The sequence below is a fragment of the Scyliorhinus canicula genome, chromosome 4 (genome assembly GCF_902713615.1).
Source record: "Scyliorhinus canicula chromosome 4, sScyCan1.1, whole genome shotgun sequence".
Taxonomy (NCBI): domain Eukaryota; kingdom Metazoa; phylum Chordata; class Chondrichthyes; order Carcharhiniformes; family Scyliorhinidae; genus Scyliorhinus; species Scyliorhinus canicula.
The window spans coordinates 42,021,173-42,038,494 of record NC_052149.1 but is presented as its reverse complement, the minus strand read 5'-3'; the positions used below and the strand labels follow the sequence as shown (position 1 = coordinate 42,038,494).

Genomic DNA, 17,322 nt, shown 5'->3' with positions numbered 1-17,322 from the left:
TGGGCCGAATGGCCCCCTTCTGCACTGCAAGAATCCTCTGGTAAAACAGTTCACAACCACTAAAATAGAACCCCCCCCCCCCCCCCCCCCCACTGTATAAATATATAAGTATTTTGTAAGTGAAAGCTGTTGAGCATCACATTCCAGTCAGGAAAATGTATGTCCAATTTGCACCGTGGCCTGTCACTTGAATCTGACAGCACCAACTAGGTTCAGCAGGACTTGGCCTGGCTCCTGGCGATGAGGTGATTTTCCTGTCAGGGGCAGATGGAAAATTGTCATTGCTGAACTGACAACACTCAATATGTCTCTTACTGGCTGATCAGCAACTGACAGAACATTAAGCTTTTAATAGTTGTTTGGTATCAATAGAATGGACATTTCTTTTAGTCTGGAAAGCATTTCACTGACCTGATGGCATAGTGACTAAATGCTGCTCTCACCGTGTTGCATATAAATGGGGAGATTCCAGATTTGTGCAGGATCAGCTTAATTTAGCTTGGCACACTTAAGATCTTTTGGATAATATCTGGGTATATGGCTTTCAAGTGTAGAGACGATCAGCTTAACCGTGATGTTTCCAAGCTCTGATACCTGGCTAAATAGCACACGTGCGAAGAATGGGCACAAGGGTGAAGTAGGATGGGTGTTCCATGTAGCCTCACACCAGTGTAGCCAAGGGATACAGCGGCATGATGACTATAATACTGGACTTAATTTCCGGGATGTGGCCGTCGCTGGTTCGGCAAGCATTTCTTGCCTATCCCTAGTTGCCCTTCTGCAGGTGGTGGTGAGCTGCCTTCTTGAACCACTGCAGTCCCTGAGGTGTAGGTACACCCGCCATGCTGTTAGGGATGGAGTGTGACCCAGCGACAGTGAAAGGACGATGATATATTTCCAAGTCAGGGTGGCGAGTGATTTGGAGGGAAACTTCCATGTGGTGGGCCTCCCTCCCAGGTACCTGCTGCTCCTGTCCTTCTGGATGGCAGTGGTCGTGGGTTTTGGATAATCGAGAAGCCTCCATGAATTATCCAGAGAATGTGAGTTTAAACTCCCACATGACAGGTGGACAATTTGTATTCAGTTTACAAAGAAATCTGGGAATATAAAGTTGGAGCCAGTGAAAGTAAAGCTGCCAAATTGTCTTTACGTGGGCTGGCTTACGTCTGACTCCAGTTCCACACCAACATAAGTGACTCTTAACTGCTATCTAAAGTTATGTAGTAAACCACTCTCTCAAACCACTATCAAGGACTGTAGCCATTTCTGAAAAAAGCCCCTTTCTCAGGGAACCAGGTTTGGCAATATCTGTCAGCCGTGTCAATGATGCCCACATCCTCAGTAAGAATTTATTTTATAACAGTCTGACAGTGTTCTAAAGAGTAAGTGAGAAAGTAAGAAAAAAGAAAATTCACTTCTCGGAGTTATTGCTTGAACTGTGTCCAGCCCCGAATCTTTGAAAGGACATAGTCTTTGGTTACGGACGAGGAACTAGCCAAAGAGGTAGCCCCATGAAGCAAGAAAACAATACAAACAATTGAAACCATGAGGATAAACACCATTGTATTAGATTCATGTTAACTGCTTTCAACTTCATTGGAAGCGAAACTGGGAATAACTTGACCCTTAAACCATAAGGATAAACACCATAGCATTGTATTCATGTTAACTGCTTTCAACTTCATCCGAAGCGAAACTGGGAATAACTTGACCCTTACTTGCTGATGAGTGGAATTTTCCACTTCAAACTTGAGCCTCCCCCAACCTCACCAGAAGAAGATAAATGAGGCACCCAGCCAACCAAGCAGGAGAACTTAGAAAAAATAAATAAGATTGAAATTCAGAGTTGCTTAAGATAAATGTCGACAGAGTCAACAGGGAATGCAAACTGAGAAAAAGAAATAAGATTAAAATTGGAGATTTCTTATTTAAATCCTTCTTCCCGTCAGTCATTTGTTGTTACTTTTGATGTATTGAGATGCCGTGGCAATTGAATGCATTCTGCGATCTTGTACAGAGATAGGTAAACCTAGAATGCAGTTCACAGGCTCCCATGTAACACTGATCCCACATAGCAATGTTCTTGAATTGAATAACTCACCAAAGTGGAATTAAATGCAGTCATTGAATTGAACTGAAGGTAACTATGTTTGCTAAGACATGTTTACTTCTCAAATAAACAGTTCCTGGGGTGTTACACAGTGTACTGTAGGATCAGTGAAGTAAAAGGTGGCACAAATTGAGTCTAGTGTTCATGAGCAGAAACTAGATATCATGCAGACTACAGGCAGCTGAACAGGATAGACAGGTTAGCTTAACTGCGAAGATCCTTGGCAAACTATAAGTGGTTTTATAAATTAGTGAGATTATCTTTGGCTGTGCACATTAGTCTAATTTTCTTACCCCTGTGTTATCTTACTCTCTCCTCCACCGTGGGGAGAATCACGCAGGGGGGGTCCTGGGCAGGATTCTCACAGCACAGGCCTGGCCAGAGAATCGCCGGGTTGGGCGCGAATCACGCGACGCCGGTCCGCCTATTCTCCGGAGAATTGGCGCCATTGGCACAGCGCGGCCGATTCTCCACCCGAGATGGGCCAAGTGGCCGCAAAATAAATCCGAGTCCCACCGGCGACGTCCACGTGTGGTCTTACTCGGCGGGACCTCAGCGTGCATCCTTCTGGGGGAGGGGGGCTCCGACCCCGGGGGAGGGCGTGAGGGAGGGCCTCCGCTGTGACCTGGCCCGCGATCGGGGCCTACTGATCAGCGGGCCTCTCAAACTGGGGGCCTCTTTTGCTCCGCACCGGCCCTCGTAGCCCTACGTCATGTTGCGTCGGGGCTAGCGCGGAGAAGGAAGCCACCGCGTATGTGCGCAATCTCGCAGGTCGCAGTGCGCATGCCGCATTCGTGTCAGCCGCAGTGCACATGCGTAGACCTGGGGCGCCCATCTGACACCGGTATCGGCAGCTGGAGCTGGCCTGCTGAGGGGCTCTGAATTGGTGCTCCCGGGGCATTTTGCAATGGCGTTTATGACAGCGTCAACACTTAGCCTCAGCATCAGAGAATCCTGCCCACTGTTCTGCATTTAGTGGCCAGCGGGAAAGAGCCTATGTGGGAAACCTATCTTTCAGCAGCAGCAAGGCAATTAGGCTCTTATAAGCCAGATAAAAACAATTATCCCTGACACCACCAGGATTTAATGGCGATTTCTTGGTGGAGCATCATGCTTCCAGAAGGCCACCCAGTAAACCCTATTGAGTGGGCCAGTGGTCTACCATCAGGGTCCCTCATTCATGAGCATTCACTGGGTTGGGTGGTGGGGATCCATTGCGAGCCAGTGCATGCATCTAATCCCCTGTCTTGCCGATGAGTCCCTCCCCGTGACTCCAACCTGCCTCACTTATCTCTTATTCATGGGGCAGTGCCAGTAATGGAGAGCCAGCAGCTTTTGATTGGCTGGCAATTGGATTGTCAACCTATTGGGGTCTAAATCTGATGTGAGGCCCAGCATTGGCCAGTTAAGTGCCTGCATACCTTATAATTGTGCCAAACCTCCCAGAGAAAAGCGATGCTTGTTTCTTTCAGTTCTTCAACCAGTACACAGGAACTCTGTTGACAAAATTAAATTCTGCCCCATGTTTTACATCACTTAAGTCACTCATTGGGTGTCAGAATGCAGACCACGAGCGGAGGGAGTAATGACTGAGATTGATTTGCCCTACCTCTCGTCTGTTGCCTTCCTGTCAGAGATCTATCCGACCAAGCATGCATCTGAGAGTACTGGTACCGATGTGAAAAAGCCTGGTTGCACAGTCTAACAGGTGCCATTCCATCACTGTGTCACCACGGTTACATATCTTGAAATTTTGTTTTGCAGAGACCCTTTAACTTTCAAAAGACAGACTAGCTCCCACAGACCCATGGGGTTGAAACAGTTATATTTGACATACTGTCGGGGAGGTTTGTTTTTTTTAAATGTTTTTATTCTCCATTTTCACATTTTCCTTCAAAATGTACACCCCACCAACAAGCATTAAACGGTAACAGATACAAAGTCAGTACCCGTAACATCAGCAACGATCCCATCCTTCCACCACCCCAACCAACAGCCCACCTGTCAATATATGCATCAAATAAATCAAACCCTCCCACGGTGGGAAAAAAAACAAAGGCGAAAAAGAGAAAGGAGTCCGGAATCGCCCATGGTCACCATTAACCTATAGAGCCCCCCCCCCCCCCCCCCCCCCCCCAAACGACGCTCAATGCCATCCAACCTCTGAAAGAGTACCGTTAATGACACCCAAGAGTTGTAAACCCCCCCCCAACACCTTCCCTCCACTTCCTCTTGTAAAAATCCCCCCCCACCCCCCATCTCGGTTCCTTCCCCCCAACTTTCCACGCCGGCTAGACCCCACGGACCCTGTTCTGCCAGGCTCCGATTGGCCGCAGCCCCTCCCCCCACCTCACCCCGTTCACTGGCCGGCTTAGACCGGCCAGAGTGGAGGCCCCCGCCGGGGTCTCTTTCCCCCTTGCCCAGCCCCAGGAAAAACCCAGAAGTCCCCTTTAGCACACAAACCTCGCATACACACCCACACCCCAAAGAACGCTCATTACGACTGAAAGTCCCATTTCTTCTCTTGTCCAAATATATACAACATTGACTCCTATAGCCCATACACCACCATGCAGTGAAACAAAATAAAGGAAAAAATACAGTCATAAGGCTACATCGGTACAAGACCATTTCTCAATTCTGCCACAGTCCTTCTGCCTTCGCAAACTCCTCCGCTGCTTCCGCCATCTCAAAATAAAAGTCCTTGAACTTGTAGGTCACTCTCAGCTTCGCTGGATATACAATGCCACACTGCACCTTGCTAATGAACAGTGCCCTCTTCACCCGGTTGAAGGCAGCCCGCCTCCTCGCCAGCTCCACCGTAAAGTCCTGGTATACACGTATACCAGCTCCAGCCCACTGCACCACCCACTTCTGCTTGGCCCAGCACAGGACCTTCTCCTTTACACTTTACCTATGGAAGCACAGAGTCACTACCCTCGGCGGCCCTCTCGCCTTTGGTACAGGCCTCCAAGACCGATGAGCCCGATCCAGCCCATATCGGGAGGGATCCTCCCCCTCCCCCAATAGTTTAGCCAGCATCATGGCAAAATACTCAGTCGGCCTCGGTCCTTCCACCCCTTCGAGCAGTCCCACAATCCTCAAATTCTGTCGCCTGGATCTGTTTTCCAGGTCTTCCATTTTGCCTCGCAGATCCTTGTTGATCTCTATCACCGTCTGCATCTCCTTCCCCATCGAGGTAAGTTGATCACTGTGCTGCAGTAATGTCTATTCCACTTCCTTCAGCGCCTTGCCTTGCTCCCGCACCTCCACCCCTGCGCTCGCCACCGCCATCCTCACCGGGGTAATCGCCTCCACCACCAGCGCTTTCAAAACCGCCCCCATCTCCTTCCTCATTGCCTCCATGTGTTTTGTAAACTGCCTTTCGACTTCCACGGCCATCACCGTAGTTATTTCTTCAGCCGTAAGCAATGCAGCCTCCCCTGGTGCTCCAGCATCCATTTTATTTACTGACCCCTCGGTGACCTTTCCACTCTGACGAACTTTCAGCCGCTTTTTTCACGGCTGTTTTTTTGCTGATCTTCGGCAATTCCTCCCCCTGTGCTCTCTCCCGACTTTTGCTGCCTCCGCTGCCCTTAGGACTGAGCGTTACCCCCCGACAATGCCATTCCCGAGCGGGAGCTCTCCAACGCGCGGGAGCTCTCCAACGTGCGGCTGCCTCCCGCCTGCCGTCACCGGAAGTCTCTGTCGGGAAGGTTTGTTGACAGTGAAAAGGGGTGGAAGCTCCGCCGCATCCCAGAGTCAAAACACCCCAAGTTCCCCTTGAACCTTTTGCCCTTTGCACCGTGTGCTGCCTTGTCCTGAGTGGGTACATTTACATGCATTATACTGAAGGTCAGCCGTGCGGTAGTTCTCTGAGTTTCCTGCTTTTGCACACACACACACACTGTGGCTCAGAGTCAGTTAGAATGGGAGTTATGAGTTGCAGCTTATCAGCTGAAACAGGCAGAAGTGAAGAGCTTAGAAGCATAAACAGTACAAGTCGCTTCAGGAGCAACTTATGCAGCTGAGAGTGAGTTCCAGCAGCAATTCTATTTTTCAGGCTACTCACTGGATCAGTGTGAGACCACTGGGAGACTTCCCACTCAGATTGAAGGCTTCTCAGTTCAAACAATGGTATTCTTTGTGGTCATACCATTGCTTGTCATTACTATTATCTGTATGGAAGAGGAGCATCGCAGGATGGCACAACTAATATACAAATCAACAGTCACCAATCAACAATGAGTGAATCTGAACAATGGTCAGATTTGTATCAGCGTACTGTGGAAGTCAGGATTAAACGTGTGTCCCAAGCCTGCACCAATGGGCAATAGGACCACAGAGGCTAGTTTCTCAGTGGCAGCCAATTAAGAGGCCATAGCCGGTGACTGTTAATTCGTTGTTAATTGTGCTCAATTGTTTGCAGAGGGTGGGCACTAACTGGGGTTTTACTGGACCTCCTATTAAAGGGCATAGCCAAAAACTGTGAATGTATGGTTAGAAGGTGTCTGGTTGTAATGTATAACTGTAAATAAATATAAAAGTGTGTAAATATAGGCTCCAGTTCTATCCTTTGCCAACTAGTTTTCTGAAAGGAACAATGATGTATCAATCAGGCTGTAGCCTTGAAATCATTCCCAGGTGTTCACTATTTTTCATACTAACCATCAGAATAACCTGACATTATGGATTGATAATCAAAATCACTTTTTGATATTTTGCATTTAATGTGTAATTGATTACATGTGGTGTTAAAAATCACTCTTCAATGCTGCATCCCAACTGCAAAAGAATTTTCTTCAACACATTTCAGGGAACCGAACCCAGTGATGTTTTTGTTCACTGTGATGTGTTTACTCTTGTTTTGGTACTGCTTTGAACGGTCGTTGGCGCAGTTTTATTTTGCTTATATAATGCAGGGCAACAGCCTGGTGTTGTCCATGAGCCCATTAGCGCTTACTGCAACAGCAATCTCTTAAGGTCCCTCCCCACCTATCGGAGACGGTAAAATGTGCAGAGATGAAGCTGATCCTTCTCTTCCAAGAAAGAGAAAATATTGTGAGTGTGTTGTGCCTGGGTAAACCTGATAGCTGCCAACTGAGGCTATCCTATGTCAGTTGCTGGGGAAACAGGCTGAACACCCACTCTTATGTAGAAGCTACGCAGCCTTGATAAAGTTATGACAATTGCATTTGAAATGTTAAAAAGAAAATGTAGCAAATCAGAAGTAATTTCACAAAGAGGAGAGATGTACTGTGAGGTAACACATCGTTCTTTCAGATTTAGCACCTTAATTTAGGTAAAGTTCAAACTGATGCGATGAGTGTCTTATACAAGCCAATCATATAGCCTTACTTATTGAATAGCTTTTATGCAGTTACCAACCATTTCCAAATGCATGGGGGACCCCACAACATAAAACTATCTATAAATTGGAAATAATCAACCCAAGTTATCCATCTCACTCAGAGAGACCACAAGGAAACGCCGCTGTGGGGTAAAAGAAAGTCACACGGTGCAACAGGACGGCTACTTGAGAGTTTAGCCTCTGTTATCCCTGCCCTTGGGGTACTTGATGCTAACACTAGGTGGCAAAAGTGGAAAAAGAATAAGTTTTCCAGTTCTAATATCCCCATTTTGATGAATACAAAAATGAGGAGCAGTTTAATAAATAGTTCAGCTGACATTTTTAAACCAGTGTGCATAAATTTCACTTTTGAGGCTAATCCCCTGATTTGAATTACAGATGTAGTACTGGCTTGTAGCAGTTCAATGCACAGCACTAAATGCTTGAGCACAGATTTTCTAAATCAACATCAGTGGAAGCCAAAATGTTAATTCAGAAATCAAAAGCGGGGGTCCAAGTTTAAAATGTTAAGCTGGCCCCTAATACTCTGTAGGTAGAAATGTTGCATTCATAATACAATTTAGTTACATTCAGGCCCCAGTATTATTAAGTGCAGAATAGTAATTTAGGTGTTCAAAGAAAAATTACAGATTTACTCTTCTGAAGAGCTATCAAAGATGCTATGCTGATTGCAGCCCGAAATGCCCATGGATAGTTGTCCAGCAAACCCTGATGGGCGTAACCACTGGGGTTGTGGTGGGGCTGGAGGGGTGGAATGGGTGTCTTTTATTATCACTCACTCTGTCTCCAATCAAGGAAGCCAGCATTGGACAGGGGAAGGTCGCTGAAAGCCAACCCCTTCCCACCTCTGGGGGCCAAACAGCAACCTCATACTGTCATCGCTAACCTATCGACCGGGAATCCCATGAGTGGCTAGGCTTCTGATTCGCCGGCAGCTCTCGGCAGACAGGACCTCCACAGCCAGGAAACACAATCGAGGGGATGGTATGTTGGTGCTTAAAGGGCACTTAATTCCATCAGCAACTCCCCTCCCCCCTCCCCTGCCCCAGAAATGATGGGCATTCCCCCATGGGATCTCCAACCGGTGGGAGAGACCCATGTTGACCTGAGAAATCTGGGCTCACACAATTCACAAAGTCACTGGAGGAAAATCTCTGACTCTTCAAACTTCCTTATTCACTCTATTTCTGTCCCTCTGGCTGACTGAATCATAAAGTTTGACCATTGTGCATGGGTAAAGTTAGAGGTACAGGCCACATAATCTCATAGAGTTGTGCAATCAAGGATGCTAGGAATGGAAGTTCAGTAGTGAATCTCTATTTTTGTGTTTCAAAATCATTAAATAGATGCAGCACCATATCAAGAATGGTCAGACATCTTGTGGTAAGTCCTGAGTATATGGTATGATTCTTTCCAAAGAAAAAACCCTCTAAAATCCCTGTGTAGAGAAATGTTCCATAGGCATCTCAAAAGGGTAACCCTAAAGCCGGTTTTCCTTTCCTGCCCACCATGGGACAGGGCGGAAAATTTGATGGACCAGCCAAAGGTCCGTTGACTCCAGGTGGGAATTTCCAGTCAGGTCCCACTACCTGGGGCATGAGACCATACTGCCCATTTGTCCTGCGAACCAGCATGAAAACAAATAGCTCTAATTTGTCACAACTACAGATCATTTCAACGCTGATTCCATTTCTTCACAACTCTCTGTCTGAAAAGTATTTCCTGTCCTCTGTTCTGAAACCTTTTACTTCAATCTTTTATCTATTGCACTTCATTCTTCACCACTCAACTATTGGAAGCATCTCGTTCACCCCATTGCTTCATAACATTAAATGGTTCTATCATATTTCCTGCAAACATGTTCTAATGAAAACAGGCCCGATTTTTAAAATGTTTCTTCATACCTATTTCCCCATACAAGTCAGTATCCTTGGGTTCTAAAGAAGAGTCAGTGATATGTTAACTCTGTTTCTCTCCCACAGTTACTGCCAGACTCCAGCACTTTCTGTTTTTCGTTCAGATTTCCACAGTATTTTGCTTTTACTTTACATCCCAGTAAATCTGTGTTGTATTCTCTCTAAAGCCTCAATATCTGTGACATCCAATATTAAATGGAATAATCTAATTGTGGTCTTATTAAGATTCACCATTAGCTTTTGGCTTTTATATTCTGTACCTCTTGAAATTCAACCTATTTTTACATCAATTGTTTTTTTAAATAGCCTACTTTGGTCACAATGACTGAAAAGTATTCCTCGGCATTTGCTCAGTGGTTGCACAAGCTTGGGTGGGGAGGAAACAGCTTTAAGCCAAGGTCAGCCATGGCTAGAAACAGAAAGTAAAAGAAGTGGCGAAAAAATCTAAGAGACTCCTCCTCTAAAAGGCTGTGGAAAATTACTTGAGGCACTAATCCAGATAGTAATCACAAAATAATCTGCCCCCTGTCAGAGCATTACTGTATCTGGACTGATAGCTCATACAGCAGCTAAGCCTCACAAGATACTCCAGCTTTGAATTTTTGGCATGTTTTATAATAGTTACATATTTATGTAATTCTTAAATACAGCAAAGCCTGCCCAATTTACAACATAGATTAAGCATTTTTCAAGATTCAGTACAAGGTTAGTGTTTCACATTCTCCTCTCTTGGGCTACAAACATAGAAACAGAAAATTTGCAGCACAGTATGTGTTTTTTTTATTCTTTCACGGGGTGTGAGTGTCACTGACTAAGCCAGCATTTGTTGCCAATGAGAAGGTGATGGTGAGGGTCTTGAACTGCTCTAGTCCAGTTTATTTGGCCCATTAAGTCTGTGCTGGCTGAAAAACAGGGCATCGTGAATTGCGTTTCACGATGGCGCAAAACGGGCGCGGGGCCAGCACGGCGCTGGAGGGGTTCACGCCGCTCCAGCCTCCCTTCCCGGCGCCAAACCGTGCATGCGCAGTTGGGCCATGCCAACTCGCGCATACATAGGGGACTTCCTCAGCACACTGGCCCCGATGCAACATGGCATAGGGGTTCAGGGGCTGGCCGTGTAATAAAGTAGGGCTGGGGCTGGAGAGGCTGCCCCGACCTTCAGGCCGCCCCTGACCCTTCGCGCAGAGTTCCCGCCAGCAGCTACCAGGTGTGAACACCACCAGCGAGACTCTGCCGTTTCGGCACGGCTACTTGGCCCATCAAGGCCGGAGAATCGGCGGCCCGGCCGTGGACAGCGGCCCACGACCGGTGCCGCGCCAAACACGCCAGCGCAAATAGCGCCGATTCTCCGGTCCTCGGAGAATCGCCTGCTGGCATCGGACCGGCGCCGCGGGAAAAAATGGCACGAACGGCAATTCGCCATACGGCGCGACATGGGAGAATCGCGCCCACCGAGCCATCCTATTCCATCTGTCCAGCTCTCGGTCCGTCGACCTGTATTTTACAGCAAATCAAGCACATTACGAGCATCTTTTAAAGGCAATGAAGATTTCTGCCTCTGCACCCTTACAGGCAGTGAGCTCCAGAATGCCCACAAAAACATGTCTGGAAGTTCTCCCTCAGCTCTCCTCTTATCCTTCTATCAATCAGTTTATATCTTTGTCTTCTAGTCATTGATCTTTCAACTAAACAAGATAGGACCTTCCTATCTACTCTAGCTAGGTTCCTCATTATTTTACCTCAATTACATCTCCCTTTGCCTCCCCAATTCAAAAGAAAATACCCAATTTTTCCAATCTTTCCTCATTGCAATGATAATTCATTTCTGGAAAATCACTGTAAATCTCCCCAAGGTGATCAGAACTGAAGTCTGTACTCATTAACTGTGGCCTAACTAGTGTTGTATACAGTTCCAGCATATCTCCATGCACATATACTTTATGTCTCAGTTAGTAAAGTATCACTTATTAGATTGGATTTCTTTATTGTCACGTGTACCGAGGTATGGTGAAAAATATTGGGCGCGTTTCTCCGCAAATGCGATGAATCGCAAAGGCTGCCGTGAAACTGGCCGTGTTTCACGGCAGCCTCCGTGCCCCCTCCCAGGACCCGATTCTCCCCCCGGGCGGGGCTAGCAGCGGGGCCCCATGAAGCACAGCATCACGGCCTTAGCGACCGTTGCTAAATCCGCGCGGCAAGCGTCACGCCGGCTGACGCGCACGACGACGTCAGCCGCGCATGCGCGGGTTGGACGGCTCCAACCCGCGCATGCGCGGGGGCGGCATCTCCCTCGGCCGCCTCGCGGACTGATCCTGCGGGGCGGCGGAGGGAGAAAGAGTGCGTCCGTTACGGCCGTGCCCTGGATGCCCAGAACGGGCATGTTGCGGCCGTTTTTACGACAGCAGCAAGCAGGTGTGTTTGCTGCCGTAAAAACGGCCGTAAAGGCCTGGGAACTCGGCCCATTTGCCTGGGGAGAATCGCTGTTCGCCGTAAATAACGGCGAGCAGCGATTCGTGTCGGCGGGGGGGGGGGGGGGGGGGGGGGGAAGAAATAGCGGGAGGGTGTGAAAAATGTCGGGGACGCCCTCCCGCTATTCTCCGACCCGTCGTGGGCAGCGGAGAATCGCGCCCATTGTTCTGCCATCAGTCCATAAGAGGATCATTTAGGAGTCTGGTAACAGTGGGGAAGAAACTGTTTTTGAATCTGTTAATGCGTGTTCTCAGACTTCTGTATGTCCTGCCCAATAGAAGAAGTTAGAAGAGTGAATAAGCCAGCTGGGAGGGGTCTTTGATTATGCTGCCCGCTTTCCTAAGGCAGTGGGAGATGTAGACATGGTCAATGGATGGGAAGGGGGTTCACGTGATGGACTGGGCTGTATTCACGACTCTCTGTAGTTCCTTACAGTCTTGAGCCGAGCAGTTGCCATACCAGGCTGTGATGCGGCCAGATAGGATACTTTCTGTGGTGCATCTGTAAACGTTGGTAAGAGTCAATGTGGATATGTTGAATTTCCTTAGTTTCCTGAGAAAGTATAGGTGCTATTGTGCTTTCTTGGTCATAGTTCGCCCTGGGTGGACCAGGACAGATTGTTGATGATGTGCATACCTAGGAATTTGAAGCTGTCAATCATTTCCACCTCTGCACCATTGATGCATACAAGGGTGTGTGCGATGCTTTGCTTCCTGAAGTTATTGACCAGCTCTTTAGTTTTGCTGACATTGAGGGAGAAATTGTTGTTGTTACATCACTTCACTAGGCTCTCTATCTCCCTCTGTACTCTGACTCATCGTTGTTCGAGATCCGACCCACCTTGGTCGTGTCATCAGCAAACTTGCAGGTGGAGTTGGAGCCTAATTTTGCCACGCGGTCGTGTGTGTATAGGGGGCTAGGTACGCAGCCTTGCGGGGCCATGGTATTGAGGATTATATGGAGGAGGTGTTGTCTTTACTGATCGTGGTCTATGGGTCAGATAATAGAGGATCCAGTTGCAGAGGGAGGAGCCAAGTCCTAGGTTTTGGTGCTTTGATATGAGCTTGGCTGGGATTATGGTGTTGAAGGCAGAGCTGTAGTCAATGAATAGGAGTCTGATGTAGGAGTCCTTGTTGTCGAGATGCTGTAGGGATGAGTGTAGGGTCAGGCAGATGGCTTCTAGGGAGATGGCTTCTGTTGTGGATGCCATCTTAACCACCTTATCTACTCATTCTAATATTTTCAGGAGTCTTGGCTTGCACTCCAAGAACCTCCTGTTCCTCAATATAATGGGGGAGGTTGGGGATCGCTTCTAGGGCCCCGAAGATCGGACACCATTTGAAAATGGCCTCCCGATCTCCCTACACTGGGGAGTTCCGGTGAGCAGAGCTCCCACTGTACAAAACGGGGCTATGTGCAGCCTCTGCCACGCATTCACCGTTCAGACCCCTTATACAATGCAAGTTGCATTGAATAGCCATGCGTTTCTCAGCACTGCGCTCGCTATTCGACTTTGTTCCCTTTTGAGAGAATCACGCCCAAACCTTCCTTTTTTGGGTCAAAGGTGGGGTAAAATACATTTGGCGCGGAATTAAAAAAAAGAATGGCAAAGTGTTAGGTGTGACTGAATATCAGCGTGTTTCTCTCTGGAAACCCAGCCAGGTTTTCTGACCAGGGGTGGGATTCTTCATCCCGGCCAGCCCCATTTTCCGGCGTGGCACAGTGCGCCCCTGACGGCAATGAGATCCTACGTTCCGGTAGCTGGCCAATGAAGTTTTCCATTGTGGCCATCCCACGCCGCTGGGAAACCCGCGGGCACGGGTGCGCTGCCGGCAAAGCAGAAGATCCCGCCGATGGACAGTCCCACAGCACATCTTTTGACACTGTCAAAAAAAATCAGGGGCACAGCTTTGTCGTCACTCTGTCGGGACAGAGCCTGATAGAACTGTCAAACCCGACCACCCAGAAATCAGGCTGCCATCTTCAAAGGGCGCCTCGATTTGCGAGAAAAATAATTTCTCTCCCACACTCCCAAGGCCATGGCGGACAACCCCCACAAACCTCAGAGGTGATCCTCCCCCCTCCCACCACGGTATATCACCCTGCATGTTCGTTGGTTCATACCCTTCTCTCCCCCCCACCCCATGTAATGGGAAGCCCTCCCCTCCCAATGGAAGAGGGGTTACCCCCCACCGCAGTGCCTCTGCCAGGGGTAATACCCAGCCTCGGATCCCAATCAGGGGCCACCAGGCACCTCCGCACCCCTGGCGTGGTCATCAGGCCTGGTTTTTATTTTCGGAAAACAGTAGTGAATTTTGCTCGAGTAACGTTGCCACCACTAAGGGGGAGCATTCCATGGGGCTGGTCACTACGGTGTAAAGCCGTTTAATTATATTGAAACGCATGTAAGTTTATAGAAAACAGATTAATGCTCTTTCTGGGTGAGAACCTGATTACATCACCGCTGATGGGGGTGCGGGAAGATCTCAAACTGAGATCTCACCGGCGCAAATCCTGCTATGGCTTCCTTATGAGATTTTGGCAGCCATATTTGGATTCGCAGCCAACTGATTCAAAAAATCGCACCCGTGGGAGTTTGACTCTTTGACTTTAGAACATAGAACATAGAACAGTACAGCACAGAACAGGCCCTTCGGCCCTCAATGTTGTGCCGAGCCATGATTACCCTACTCAAACCCACGTATCCACCCTATACCCGTAACCCAACAACCTCCCCTTAACCCTACTTTTATTAGGACACTACAGGCAATTTAGCATGGCCAATCCACCTAACCCGCACATCTTTGGACTGTGGGAGGAAACCGGAGCACCCGGAGGAAACCCACGCACACAGGGGGAGGACGTGCAGACTCCACACAGACAGTGACCCAGCCGGGAATCGAACCTGGGACCCTGGAGCTGTGAAGCATTGATGCTAACCACCATGCTACCCTGCATGCTACCCTGGAAAGGTTTTTTGTTCTAAATCTTCTATTTCCTCTTTCAGTGCCCCCCACTGCTCAGACACTGAATTCTGTTGAAGTGGCTACCTCGAGTCCTCTTTTGCCAAATCACGTCTCAGCGTAGCAAAATTAGCCCTTTTCCAACTTAAAACTTTTACTCCTATGGCTGCATTTCCATGAAGAAGAAAGGTATCAAGACTCCGCAAATCTGTCTCCATTTAGGAGATCTCCACCCACCATCTTTTCCTTCCAGGGATGGGATGGAGATGGCATCCACTACCTCCAGAGGCAGTTCCAAGGCAGCAATCAGAGATGATCAGCTGGCGTAGCAGACAGACTGGAAGGCCCGCCTCCGTTTACTGGAACAATAATGTAATGGTGAATGTCAGGGCTTCAAATCTTCATCCCTCACCCATCCCAAATGCCCCCTCATACCGACTCCATGCCCATTTAAACCCCCACACTCCAATGTCCCCTCATGAACTCTATTCACCATCCATGTCCCCTTATGCACCTACGCCCCCCAAAACCACATTCCCCATCTATTCCCCCACATACACTTTTTACCTCGTGCCTCCAAGCTCCACCCCCCCCCATATTCCCCATGCCCCCTCCATGTTGCCTAATGTTTCCCATGAACTAATTTTCAAGTGTGCTCTTAATGAATGTAACCTCACTCTTCTTTAGCTTGTCATCACTTTATTGTTTTCATTTCAACAGCCGTGTTTCCGTTTTGTGATCTTGTTTTTAAAGATTAATCTGCGTGTTGGCGATACATCCTTCCTCTCTGTTTCTTAAACCTGTTACTCCTTTATTCTGTTACTTTCACTTTTGTTATTCTGTGTTTGTTTTCTTAAACTTGTTGCTACAGTGTTGACTATTCTTTTAGATAATTTCCAGCTTGGTTCCTCAATCTCCCAGGAATGAGAACCATATCAAAAGGGTTCACTGTGCGGTTCGGCGACAGGGGGCTGAATTCTCCGTCCCGCCGCGCCACGTTTCAGGTTCACCCTGCCGGCGGGATGCTCCTTTTCGCCGGCTGGTGAATGGGGTTTCCCGTTGTGGGGCAGCCCCACGCCGTCGGCAAACCCACGAGCTACCAGCAAAACGGAGCATTGCATCGGCGGAGAATCCAGCCCAGAAAGTTTTGCATTGACCAAACTGGAAATAGAGACATACCAGCAGTTCAGTGAAAGATTACTTCTGTTGTAAAACTGAGGTACTCTCAGATTCCAGGTCCAAATTGATCACAATTTCAACTCTGCTTTATTTCCAGTATCTGGAATTTATGGGGCAGCACAGTGGCACAGTGGTTAGCACTGCTGCATCATGGCGTCAAAGACCCAGGTCCGATCCCGGCCCCGGGTCAGTGTCCGTATGGCGTTTACACATTCTCCCTGTGCCTGTGTGGGTCCCACCCCCACAACCCAAAAATAAGCGCAGGGTAAGTGAATTGGCAACGCTAAATTGCCCCTTAAGTGGAAAAAAAGAATTGGGTATTCTAAATTGTTTTTAAATCGATGGAATTTATTTCTTGCCTATTTGCTTCTCCCTCAAATACTCATTAAGCCTCCCCTTAAATGTGACAATTCTGTCTGTTTTAACCATTCCAAATGGTAGCAAGCATCCCAGTCTCATCACCCTTTTCATATATTCGCCCACATTTGGTGGTTTGTGTACACTCCTAATTCTACATTTATATAATAATAATCACTTATTGTCACAAGTAGGTTTCAATGAAGTTACTGAAAGCCCCTAGATTCCAGCGCCTGTTCAGGGAGGCTGGAAAGGGAACTGAACTCACGCTGCTGGTCTTGTTCTGCATTACAAGCCAGCTGTCTTAGCCCACTGTGCTAAACCAACACCTAATAATATGACTATTACCAGTCCCTCCCTATTATTTATCTCAATACTTACAGCTCTTGTTTCTCCAACTTTGTAACTTATGTCTATTCTTGCTACTGCCGCTGTGTTATTTCTGATTTACAGAGTTGTGCCGCCTTCTTCTCTCCCTATCATTTTTACATACATTATGGCCAGCAATATTTAACTGCCACCCTGTCTGTATATAACCATGTATGAAAGAGATTTCCCAGGTTTCCTTTGCCCACCACAGATCTAAACTTGAATATCATTTACCAAGAGAGCCCTGAAAATAAAAATGAACTAAATAAACTGCCAAAATGATAGTTTTGATTAACTGCGTTATTACTTACCGTGATGGGTCTTGGCCATTCAATGCCTTGAGTTCTTCAAACAGTATTGAATGTGCACAATACTAATTTCACTGATTAGGATAATTGGATTTTAATTACTGTCTAATTACACTCTAAACAGAGTTTAACAAAATAAATAGCCAGGATAATAGATACCTGGGAGTGGTTGCTAGGCAATCATCCCATTGAGGACTTCAAATCTCGAATTGTGTGAACTAAGTTTCCAATTGAAATCTAAACCTCACTTGGAATAATCCCTATCAACATCATATTTTCT

The 17,322-nt window shown here is 47.5% G+C and overlaps 1 protein-coding gene across 2 annotated transcripts in view; it reads left to right on the top strand.

Annotated features, from left to right (window-relative positions):
- slc6a9 (solute carrier family 6 member 9) overlaps positions 1 to 17,322 on the top strand; it is a 259,865-nt gene that overhangs the window by 97,684 nt on the left and 144,859 nt on the right. The window contains exon 1 of one of the 2 annotated variants that reach the window (XM_038794115.1): positions 9,972 to 10,102. The exons of the other annotated variant lie outside the window; for it this stretch is intronic. The gene's annotated coding sequence lies outside the window, so the exon portion shown is untranslated. Of the gene's footprint in view, positions 1 to 9,971; positions 10,103 to 17,322 lie in introns of those variants that run through there. 2 annotated transcript variants of the gene reach the window in all.